We start from the raw sequence: 13,017 nt of genomic DNA on the forward strand, positions 1-13,017 counted from the left end.
AATCATGCAATCTGTGAATGGGTTGAAAAGTGAAGGGAGCGGTTATTCTTAAAATTATCGTATCATTGAATCGCATATCACTGCAAGCGGAGCTATCGCAGGAAAGTTTTCTTAATGGTGAAGTCACCGCTTCTCTTGACTTTCCGATATTCGTATTAGACAATTCGTTATCCCATGAATATAATTTCTAATTGTTTGTGACATGACTCTCTAGTAACATACATTCCTTTCACTTTGCAGGCGCCATCTATTGGTAGAATATAGAACTAAAGCGAACATTTTAAAGAAATGATTTTTTTTTTTTTAAATTGAATTTTTTAGAAAATGGTTTACTCCAATATATAAATTGAATAATTGGTTTTGAAAAAAAATTTAAATTAAAAAGTAAGCTAAAATAGATAAAATAATTCAATCACACGTTACTTAAATTAAATATTAATTACAATTAATAAATTTTATATTTAATAATAATTAATAATTTTTAATTAATAATATGATGGAAATAACAGATATTTGGAACGAATATTTAAAGATAACAATAGCAAAATTATTTGTTATTCAAAAAATCGTGGATTATGCATCTCTATTTTCAAAGAGGGGTGTGATTCATATCCTTCATACAATCTTATTGCTGATATTCGATAATAGGTCTTGGATCACGATAGAAAATAACAATCGATACGATCTGTCCAATGGAAGTTCTCGAACAAGAGTTCAATCTAGAGATGCTTAATCCACGATTTTTTGAATAACAAATAATTTTTATATTGCTATTTTTAAATATTTGTTCCAAATATATGTTATTTCAATCATATTATTAATTAAAAATTATTAATTAGTATTCAATATAAAATTTATTAATTGTGAATTATACTTAATTTACTATTTTAAATAACGATGATTGAATTAATTTATCTATTTAAGCTTACTTTTTAATTTTAATTTTTTTCAAATATATTTATTTAATTTATTTGTTGGAATAAAACATTTTCTAAAAAGTTGAATTTAAAAAAAAAGTAATTTCTTTAAAATCTTGACTTTAGTTCTATATTCTTCCAATAGATGGCGCCTGCAGAGTGAACAATTAGAGTCATGTCGCAAGCAATAAGAAATGATCTTTATGGGATAGCCTAATTCTCAAATGTGAATATCGATAAATCAAGCAGAGCGGTTATCATTAATCGGAACGGTGACTTCACACTTATGAACACTTTCCTGTGATAGCTCCACTTTCAGTGATATAATTCAACGATACGATAATTCCAAGAATAACCGGTCCGTTCACTTTTCAACCCCTTCACAGATTTCTGTTTTTTTCCTTTATTCCCGTTAAGGACAATACATACCTGAGAAAACAAGAGAAGAATGTTTTGTGTTTCTGTCTTTTTCTTTCCTCCCCTGGGAGGGTCGGGGATCAGCCGATACCCTTTCTTTTCTATTAGTGATGGCGGCTGATGCCGCATAATGTCAACAGGAGGAGTCGTTCCTTTGCGGTTTTAGGTTGAAGGAAATCCGCGACTCTTTTTATTCCTTAACACTTACAACATATTCGCCTTTGCAGACTTTAAGATTTTACATTAATATCGTACATAAAATTGAAATCGACTGATTCCTTCGATATCTTTTTATTACATTCATCTAAGAATGATCGATCATATATTAATTTTTAAGCCTTATGAATAAAATATTTTTATTTTTCAGTGCCCAAGGTAAAAATGTCAACAGTGAGGAAACTTGAGATTTATTTTACTTGAAGTTGGAGTTCTTGACATTTCTATCTCATTTCTGGTGTTTTTGGTGACGAAGCATTGACGAAGCATTTATCGAAGCATTTATCATGAGGTTTCATGGTACATTAACCAGAGAATGATCAATTTTATATTAATAAAATGAAAAGAATTTTTTTTTAAAGTTGATTATTTTCCTCATATTTTTTTGGATGTGATTTCATAGATCGTTGTAAAAGAAACCATTCATAACCAGTATATAATTAGAAAGAATCATTAGATGAATGGAGTATTTTAAGCATAATTAATTTTATATTCCTCTTATAGGCTTTTGGTATTCTTAAAAAATGTTTTGAAAAAAATAAAATTTTTTAAAATTCTAAGATGTATGTTTTAAATCTAATTTTTAAGGATGGGTGATGTAATATATTTATGCATTGCTCTGAAATGCGATTCCTTTAAAATTGAATTTCTCCATTTCCGATATTGTTTAACATTTGCTACATTGTTTACTTCTTTTAAATGTCACAAGCGGACAAAGATATTGCTTTCCCCTTCTGAAGATTTTCCACCCAGTAGGAGTGCTAATTAATTCCCTGCCACCCGAAAGCAGTGTCAGTGTTGCTTATCGTATCGAATTTTCGCTATGCAAGAAGAATAGGTCCTTCTTTTTTTTTCGATTTTTGAGAAAATTTGAAATTGTCTTGTAGTTTCAAACCGTAGCAAATCTATGTGGGAATTGCTAATCGTTTTATAGTTGTTTCATATAACACTGTAGAAAACTTAAGTAAAAAAACAACAAAAAAAACATGTTTATAATTTTTATTTTGATAAGAGTCTAGTTGTCACTAATTAAATGTGTCCGGTCCTTTGAATTTTTTTAAATGTTTAAAATTATGAAAACATTTTTATTATATTGAATTATAAAATTATTTCTCGAAATTAGGGAGAAAAATTTAATTCTTGAACCAAAAAAAAATATGTATATATTTGTATAATTTTTATATGGGGTGAATTTATTTTTTGTTCTGCTATTACAATATTTTTTTTGTGTGTGTATGTGTGTGTGTGTGTGTGCATTTTTAAAAATAAGTAGAACTGATTTGATTTCATAGTATCCAAAAAATAGTATTGTTAGAATATTTTATAACCATTAATGAATTATAATATTAATTATTTACTCTTAATTTTGATTAATTTTTACTATACCACATTTCTTCATAGTATTCACTAAAATGTTGCGAATACTACGTTTGCTTCACTATAAAAATAAGTACCGTATTAAAATTTCAATACGGTACTTATTTTTAATTTAACGTACTTAAAATTTTAATTTACTGTATTAAAATTTTTCAATTTTATCATTAATAGTCTTATTCTATTATTTTATTCTGTAAGTTTTCTGTAGAAGGACCTAGGATTTGAACTTTTTTCATCATTTTTCTATGGTTTAAATTTATTGCTGCATTGTCATTAAAAGAATGTATATATTTTTTTGTGTACATAAAAATAAAGAAGAGACTACGAAAGAAGAAGAAAAATATTTTATTGTAATTTGATTTTACAATAAAATAATAACTAAGTAAGGATATTATACTGTGTACAACTGCATTAAAATTCAAATTATAGCAAATGGTACTACACAATAAACAACAAATTTAATAATATTATTAATATCACGACTTGGAATGAAGTTTTCAAGCAAATAAAAAAATCCCTAGTGTCCATCCAAATTTCATGTTGTGTCATTTAAACACATTTTTTTTAAGGAATGCTTTATTAACTTTCTTTTTTGCATAAAATCCTATAGTCTCCAGCGATCTAGCATTTTATTAATTTTTTTTTTTTTTTTTTTTTTTTTTTTTACATTAAGTCAGCTAAGTTATATTTTAAAAACCTTTTTAATTTAAATATACAATAATCACAATCAAAATTAGTGAATCAAATATATTCGCCAGAGGTTTTCAAAAGAGATTCTTAAAAAATTATCAATTTAAAATTTGGGGAACAATAAAATAAAATTATCCTGATGACAATTATTTTTATTTAAAACAAAAACTTGAAAAGATTTAAGAAGGCTCGAAAAAAAAAAAAAAAAAACCCTGCAAATATTAGAAAGAGTAATTAAGAAAAAGCATATTCAAGTCTCCATATGTGTTTAGAAATTGCCCATTTAAATTAAAGATATTGATCCTCCTTTTCATATAGTGTTTTTTCTCAGAAGTCGAGTCATAAAAGGTGGTAAAAGGCCGAGTAAATTCGAGAAGAGGGTGAATAAAGGACGGACCTCCCAAGTACAAAACATCTGCTGATTTTCCGTAAACCTTTTACGGAATGTAACCCTCTTAAAAAACAAAGTGTAAAGTATCTGGATGAAATTTAATTTGAAATACTACTTTTCTAATGCTTTAACGTTTTAAATCTTAATTCTTATCAAAAACTGTAGAAAATTGATTTAAAAAAAAGTTTTTTTCTTCTTCTAACATTTAAGAAGGCACCAATTCTCCAAAAATGAAATTAATTTGATTTAAAGATTAATTTCAGTTCTTCTCCTAAACAATCTCATTTGCAAACAATAATTTAGTGCGGAAATGTTGACACACATAAGAAAACTAAAAATTACACACACATACATGCGTTCACAAAAAAAAAAAAAAAAAAAAAAAAAAAAAAAAAAAAAAGAGTTGTCATATTTAAATTAGAATTTTTTATTTAGATTATAATATATATATATATATATATATATATATATATATATATATATATATATATATATATATATATATATATATATATATATATATATATATATATATATATATATATATATATATATATATATGTATATATATATATATATATATATATATATATATATATATATATATATATATATATATATATATATATATATATATATATATATATATATATATATATATATATATATATATATATATATATATATATTTGAGGTATATATATATATATATACCTCAAAAACCTTGAACCTTGCTTTTATTCCTGAAGTATTGATCGAAGACATATACTGTAAATTACAAAGTTGCGTAAAAAAAAAGGTGCAAATTGCTATGAAATCAATTAAAGTTTTCAGAGGATTAAACTTTAAAAAATACAAAATTTAAATTTTTATACGGACCCCGTACAAAAAATTTCCAAATGAGTAAAATGTACCCCATCCTCTAATAAGGTAACGTACAAAATTTCAGAATTTTATCATGAAAACTCCCAAAGATATGTTAAAATGAAGTTGGCGAAGGGTCAATCACAAATTAAAATGCAAATTTTACAGCTTCAGTGCAGATGACGCGACACAGGAATTCATCATAAGAAAATAAAATATGCTTTATATCTTTAATTTTAAATACAAATTTTAAAATCAAATTCTTTATAAATCTAAGGTGTTTCCATTATTTTGATAACCATCTGTATTTAATGTTTTTTAGTTATGACAATGTGGTGCTGTTTTCTGCCAACAAATGCGACTAAAAGAGATTTTCCATGAGGTGATAGTTTCTACATTTCATAACTTATTACAAATAAGAAAAATGGTTCAGATAAAAATTTATTTACTTAAAATGAACAGTAAAATTAATGGTATTGGATAAAAAAAATGAATAGGAATATGCGTTTACTGCTAAAAAATCATTTATTGATAATTCATTGAGACAAAATGATACATTAACACAAATTTATTTTTTTAGAAACATGTTGATTTTTTTCAATAAGATCTTGATATCGGTTCTTCTGGATTATTCGTTTATTGCACACACATACAAAAATACATATATAGAAAAGATGAATGAAAGATCACAAAGCATTTTTAATTCAGTTTCATAAGAACACTTCTACACCCTCAAGAGCTTGCAGGGGAAAGAAATGTGAGTAATTGGAATGAAGAAAGAAGAGATGCAGGGAAGCAATCACAAAGATCTTCATCCGTACCTAGATATTGTAGAATTCCTGCCAGTTATACATTTTTCTAATAATTCTGAAACTAAGCACACAAAGCATAAATATACATAAATAATGGAATTATATCGTATACTTCCAAAGCCAGATATGTAAGGCAAAGTAAATTAGAATTGAAGCTAAATATCATTAAGATTCAGAAAGACGCGAGTTGAATTTCTACTGCTTTATAAGAAAATATCTGCCAGTGGCGTTTGAAAAGATGAGGAAGTGCAACAAATTTTGAAATTCAAATTTCTTGTAGATCACAATATTTTACGAGAAAGTAATAAGCCAAGTGATGAGAAATTTCTTTTACAAATGGATATTCGTGAAACTTCAGTCTTTGAATAGTTTTACTGAAATATAAAAAAAGACTGGATGCTAAATATTCCTTCATATTCATAAATTAAATACATATCATGAATTTCAAAGAAATAGGCACCATAAAAAACAGATAATATTATTACGTTTTTCATCATTAATAGCATCATCTTTAGACTTCTAAAATCATGTAATTAAACTGAGCACAGAACAAAAAGCATCGAATATTGTTATGGTTTATTTATCTTGCAGATATGTCACTACTTTTGCTCCAAAGGCGTCTGTCCTTACATGAAGAAACTATCTGTGAGATCCTTTTGCGAAAATTCCCCCATTTTTACAAAAGAAAACCAAAACGCTATGTAAGTGATATGAGGCATTGTAGTCTAACCGAAATTTGACATTACTGTCAATTCCACAATTGTTCCTCTGAGCAAGCCAATAAAATTCCAAACAAACTACCAGATGGATTGGAACTTTGAATTCAACCTAATTCCACATCAACAGATAATATATATTATCGGAGCAGTTTTCCAATTTGCAATTACTAGAACAGTGAATAGTTTCTATAAAAAATATTCTAAAAAATTAGCAGATAGCTGCCCTCGGAAAGTGCAGTCCTGGTTACAGTGGTTACAGCAAAGGATAAGGCCAACTCATATTAAAAGAAGACGCATCTTCGGAGTAAAAGCAGCTTTCCAATTTGATATTACTAGAACAATGAACAGTTTCTATAGAAATATTCCAAAACATTAGAAATAGTGTAACGTAAAAAAAAAAAAAAAAAATGCGATTTATTATTTTTACAGAACTGCAGTTATTAATGCGTTTCTTAATTTAAAAATATGGGGTATTTAGTCTGTTTTAGAATTTAGTATAACTGTTCAAAGATTCAAGTTTGCATATATCAATTTGTGGAAAACTATTACTTATATATAATAGATGAATAAACTTTATTTTCACATGAATAAATTTTATTTTCACATTAAATTATCTAGTTATATTTATCATTTCAAATAATATTTAAAGGAATAATAAACAGCGTACGTTTCAAATATCATTTAGCCATTTCAATGATAAAGAATTTAGAAATGATTATCAATATCTATGTGACATGACATGTCACGTAAAAACAGATGGAACGGAAGATATTTTTCGAAGTTTATAAACATATTGAACGGAACAATTCAGTATTTCACAAAGAGTTTTCTTAAAATTTTAACTTAGATTAAGAGAAATAAATTGAGAAGATTAAGAAAAATGAATTGAATTAATTAAATTTCAAAGTCAAAAGATCTGGTATTATTTAAGTTTTTCGAAATAATCACGTGGTTTCCAGGACTAAAAACAAAACCAAAGAAAAACTTTTTAGAAATAAGATCATTTTTAATACACTTGATTAATTGTAATGCAACCATTGGTTTTTGAAAGTCATTATTGTTTCTATTAAGCTTTGTGAAGGAAATTTTGAACTCACTAGTTATTAAGGTTATTAGAAAATAGCCGCTTCCGTCAACCAAATGGTTCGAGGATTAATTGTCGATTAATTAAATATTTTGATCTTGGTCTTGGGAAATTTGATTTTAATGGCTTCTTCAGCAAAATATTTTTAATCTTCAAATTTTGATAGGTATATAGTTCATACAATTTTAGAAAATTTCTAAATAGTATGGATTTTCCTTATTTTCTATCAACTGCACTAAAATTAATAAAAAATGTATAAACTTTGCTATCTTTAGCCTTTCGACAATATAACCTAATTTCTAACCTAAAACAATATAAAATTTGACCTTTTTCTTCATGTTTATAATATTTTAAATGTAAATGTAAATACTTTTGCAGACTCTTTCCACAATTAACTAATTATAATGCTTGCTTTCTTGAAATCTATTTTGGCAAGAATGATCTGTGTAAATAACAGGGTAATAATTTGTATAATGAAACAAAAGGAAAAAAGTATCTATGAATTTAAACTTCAGTCAATAACTGTAATTGCTTCCAAAATTCTTAAGTTTTTGTATACCCGTTCGGGATACATTTAATATTAGCTAAGAATTCTTGTGATTCTTGTTAAAAATGTGTATAAAATGTTCTTTTATAATGATTACATATGGAAAAAAAAAATGTTTTTACGACATAAATTGCTATAATTGAATAGATAATTTTTTTGAATATTAAGTTGATATAAAAATCATTTTTATATTATAATAGTTTTGAAAGTTATTGCGGAAAAAAATTTAATTTTTCATTAATTTAAATTTTTAAAATATTGCTCCAAATTGTACAACAACAATGTTATAGAGGTTTATTGCAGTTCATTGACCACCGGTTGGGGCCTTCAGCTGCATGTTTGGGAAGGTTTTGACTTGAGATGAGTGAAATTCCATGGAGTGCAGAAAGATAAGTACATTGTCGAAAGCAGAAGCAGAAATTAATTAATTTTTGTAAAATGATTAAAAAATTAATAAAAGCATGAAAAGATTTACTTTAGAAATGATAAATTAAGTGATACACGTTAGGAAGAGTGTCTAAAAATTAATTTACCGTGGCTTTTGGAGACTAACGAAAGCATAACTTAGGCTAAGATCGAACCTTAGGAGAAAAGCTAGAAGTACGGCGACGAACAAAAGCACTAGACAGAATTAGGAGTATTTAACAAAACAAGCTAAAGAAGAAATGGACGGATAGGGCATGGTTACGGCACTTGCGGAGGAGGAGTAAATGTTCGTCTGAAGAGAACCGCTCTGCGTCGCTTTTTATTTTCAAGAAGTGAACCATCATAAAAAGGAATTTTTCTAATAGAAGGATTTTTAATATTTGTAAGATTATCAAAGAAGTTTTTCGAGAGTTCAATGATAAAATCTTTGACTTTGGGGAATTTCGAGGGCTTGTTTAATCTCGACATTACACATAAACCATCTAGAATTAGCAATCATTCTTACGGTTTTATTTTCCATGATTTCTTTTTTTTAATATTGTGCCAAATTGTACATCTGTACCTTCCAAAGTATATATATGCGGTGTCCGGAGCGTCATCCTGGCGGCGCTCGAGTCATCACTAAACTCAGCCAATAAGAAGCCGTCTGATTCCCACCTGCAGAACTCTGTAAACTTCAGTCATGTAAAAGCAGCCGTCGATGTAAAATGGCCCAGCCGTTTATCAAGTACTTTATTAAATGAAATTGTTATGATAATAGAGTGTGATTCTTGAAATATTATCCATCTCCAAGTATTAATCTCAACTGGGCTTTCCCCTAGGGCCGTGAGAGATATTTGAGTAAACCGATTAGTAGAGGCTATTTTTCGAGCCATTTTAGAGTTGCATGTCTCTACACACACATACACACACACACACACACACACACACACACACACACACACACACACACACACACACACACACACACACACACACACACACACACACACACACACACACACACATATTCTTATTTTGGTAGTCCTAGATCAAAAGGTCATCGTTATTATTAGTAGCGATCATCCCTAACTTCCCTATAGCGATCACTTATTTTGTCGGAGTTATTGATTGCTAAAAATTTTAATTATATCTTTTGTGTAAATAGATCTTAATAATTTTATCAATAAAATTTACAGATATTTCAAATTTGATAGACATAAAGCTCATACTATTTCAAAAGCCCGAGATCATTCTCTTCAATGGACTATGCATTCTTCCAATTTTCGTTCCATATTCTAACACTTACACCCCTGGGGGGGCCTCAAAAGTGTGGATGAGAAAATTCTAGCATGGTGGTGGTTTTCGCACCCTGTTGGGTGAAAAAATGGTGCGGTATGGCCACTCCCTATCGATGGCGGGACATGCTTAATACGGAAGAAGCTGTATCATGACCGGAGATGACAGTTGGAACTCAACCATACATCTCGACAATGCTGTCCTTTCAATTAGATTTTACCAAATCCTTTCGGGTGGGCCAGAATAGGCTTTCATGGTTATGCAATTATATCACAGAAGCGATCAGCAGGATGTAATTCAAAATGACTCAAATTTCCACTCTCCAAAATATATATTTAAAATGCTTGGTTGCGACCTCACATATAAAGCGAAAATACAACACTCACATTCATCTTTATTATTAGCATAGTCACTTTAATTCGCCTGGGATATTGGTTATATTTGATTTCAGATAAATCGTTTAGATGTAATTTAATGTCCATAATTCCTTTAAATTGTCTTAAAATAGCGCCATCTTATTTTAATTGTCTTACTCTTCTGTTTATTGGGTACATGAACTTTTCAAATAGAGATCAGCCCATGACATCATGGAAGTACTAAAATAAATGTAATTGTTCCTCTATAAATTTCGTGGTATTGTAATTTCACTATTTTATATGTCTCCTAATCTACTATCTACAAAATACTTAGCTAACGTTCAACAATTGATCGTTATTGATCGATTATATTTACCGATCAAATTGATGATGAAGCAATAAAAACACTTTGAACTTCAGGGCAACAACGTAATCTATTATTGGAAATTGGGTGGAAAGTATTTTTAAAAAAATTGTCAAAATTCAGCTAACGTTTCCATGCCTATTTAATTGGTAAGATACAGAGAATTATTTAAATTTTGAAACGATGTGAAAAAAAATCTGTGCAGTAATGTTTTTGGAAGTTATAGTGAAAAAAAATACCAAAATTTTCGCTTAATTTTTTTTATTAATTAAAATGAAAAAAAAAAATCATTATATTTGGCATATGTATCACCAAGGTATAAATTTGACGAATTTGGTAAATGCTGACAAATAGTCTGGTCTGTAGAGCGCCACATCGAAACACGCACTCACGCCTGCACTTACACATACATTCATCTTTATTATTAGTATGGATAATCATTAAGCCTGTTAAATAAGCATTGTTGAAACTTAACAACAGATATCATGGATTGTTTCACGAAAAACATATGTCTCTTAGGAAATAAATTCGATATTTTTATTGTGTATTCGACCAATCAGTAACAGACTGAAAGATTCTTGTACGATTATTACCAATTGGAAAGTCGAAGATATTCCCTTTTGGGAAAAAGAGATATATGAAATAAAAAGATACGCAATTTCAATCAAATGGGAAGAGATTTCTTTAAAAAAAGGACAGCCTCAATCCTCAAAGAGTTCTCTTGTACGTTTGTTGTCAAAAAGAATTTACTGGGCCTTTTCAAATATGTTATTCTTTATTCCAAAATGTGTCAGACATATCTCATCGAGATAATAAATAAATTATATAGTTATCATATCAAAGCAGCTGTGCAATTAAGAGTTTTTCAAAAACGAAAAACTAGACAATGTGCAAAATAAGTATTCGAATGTTTCTAAAATTTAGTTTAAAGAATAATTTCTATTAAACGTTTTTTTAAATAGAAAATAAATTCAATTTAAACAAGCATTCTGATGAGAACTAATATAAAGTAAAAAATAAAAACACACATTTACACTTTGCTATAAAGATTGTCGACTGAAAACATTGATTTAAATATACACTCAGGTTAAAATCATACGCTGAAAAAAAATCCTTTCTTTTGACATCGTAATTTTTTGAAAATACATCTTTAAAATTTTCAACATTTCTCTGAATAAAAATTTCAATAAGATTTAAAAAAGTTTTCTTTTGATGTGATAGCTTCCTGTAATATTCTTTTTTATAGAGCTCATTTTTTTCCCATGAAGGAGCTGAATGCAAAAATGAATTATTTTTGTTTTCAAATTCTTCTCAAGATAAAACTTTAATTGAAGGAAATAAATCATCGCAACAATGAAATTTTTATGAAGAATTTCTGTTATATTAAGTTTCAAATATTATCTTGTTTTGTTTCTTAGAACATTTTCTTTTTCCGGAAGATAAATTTTAGAATTGATCGTAAAATATTGTATGTGGATGTTTTTCCATAACGTTTGCAATTTCGTTTCTCAAAAACTTCAGATAAAAAGAGAAGAAACTTTAGGCCATTTTTATTCATAGAAAGCATTTACCGTCTTGAAAAAAAATGCATTGAGATTATATGTATTCAGTGTAAAAAATTAGATTGGTCCAATCTTTGAATAAAAAGCTTTATAAAAGAAGAAAAATTTTAAAATCCCGTTCATATCGATAAATTTACTTCTTGATAAATTTTTAAGAGGCTTTAGAATTGTTCTTTTTCATAATTTAGTGTCATCTCGAAATAAACTCCTTAGGAAATCACACATCAAAATGAAAAGCAAAATCCAACTAACAATATTAGACGCCACTTCGTGATAGTTATTTCTCCATTTTCTTTTCTTTTCAATCACTCGAAACAGGTGGATGTATATATTAGACTTTCTTAGTTATAAATATTTTTAGATTTCAGTATTGCACTTCAAATATTTATAAATTTCAATAAATGATCCTAGATGGCGCCTAATGACAAGAATCTTTCTTCATTGCTTTCATTTTCATCTTCCGAAATATATTGGTACTTATTACACGATTATATATATTATTACAGTACATGATAAAAAATAACAGACAAAATAATATACTTTCGGAAATATTACATTTTTCCGAATTTCCGAGGAAAAAATGTATGACCTGTCTTTGAATTTAAATCATGTGAAACTTATACTTAAAGTCATATTTTTCCGCGAAGATATGGCCAGGATTTAGGAGAATTACCAAAAATTAATGAGAAAAGAGTATTTAGGCTCACCCCATTTCACAGGTAGCAGATAGAGATTTGAAACTGCCAAAACTTTTTTTTTGTCTTGTCCTTTCATTTGTCTTCAGCAATATTGTAATGTAATTTTATAAAAACAGCACCTAATTTCGAAAAAATATTAATTTGTTTATAAAAATCTCACATTTTTCCGCCCATATTTTGTTTATAAAAATATGCCTCAATAAAACTGTAAGAAACTCACAAAATTTCTAACGAAACTTTATAATACAAGTAATATATTAAAATACGAAGACAATTCTTTCTAGACAGTGTAGCATTGC

The sequence above is a fragment of the Argiope bruennichi genome, chromosome 2, assembly GCF_947563725.1.
Source record: "Argiope bruennichi chromosome 2, qqArgBrue1.1, whole genome shotgun sequence".
Lineage (NCBI taxonomy): Eukaryota > Metazoa > Arthropoda > Arachnida > Araneae > Araneidae > Argiope > Argiope bruennichi.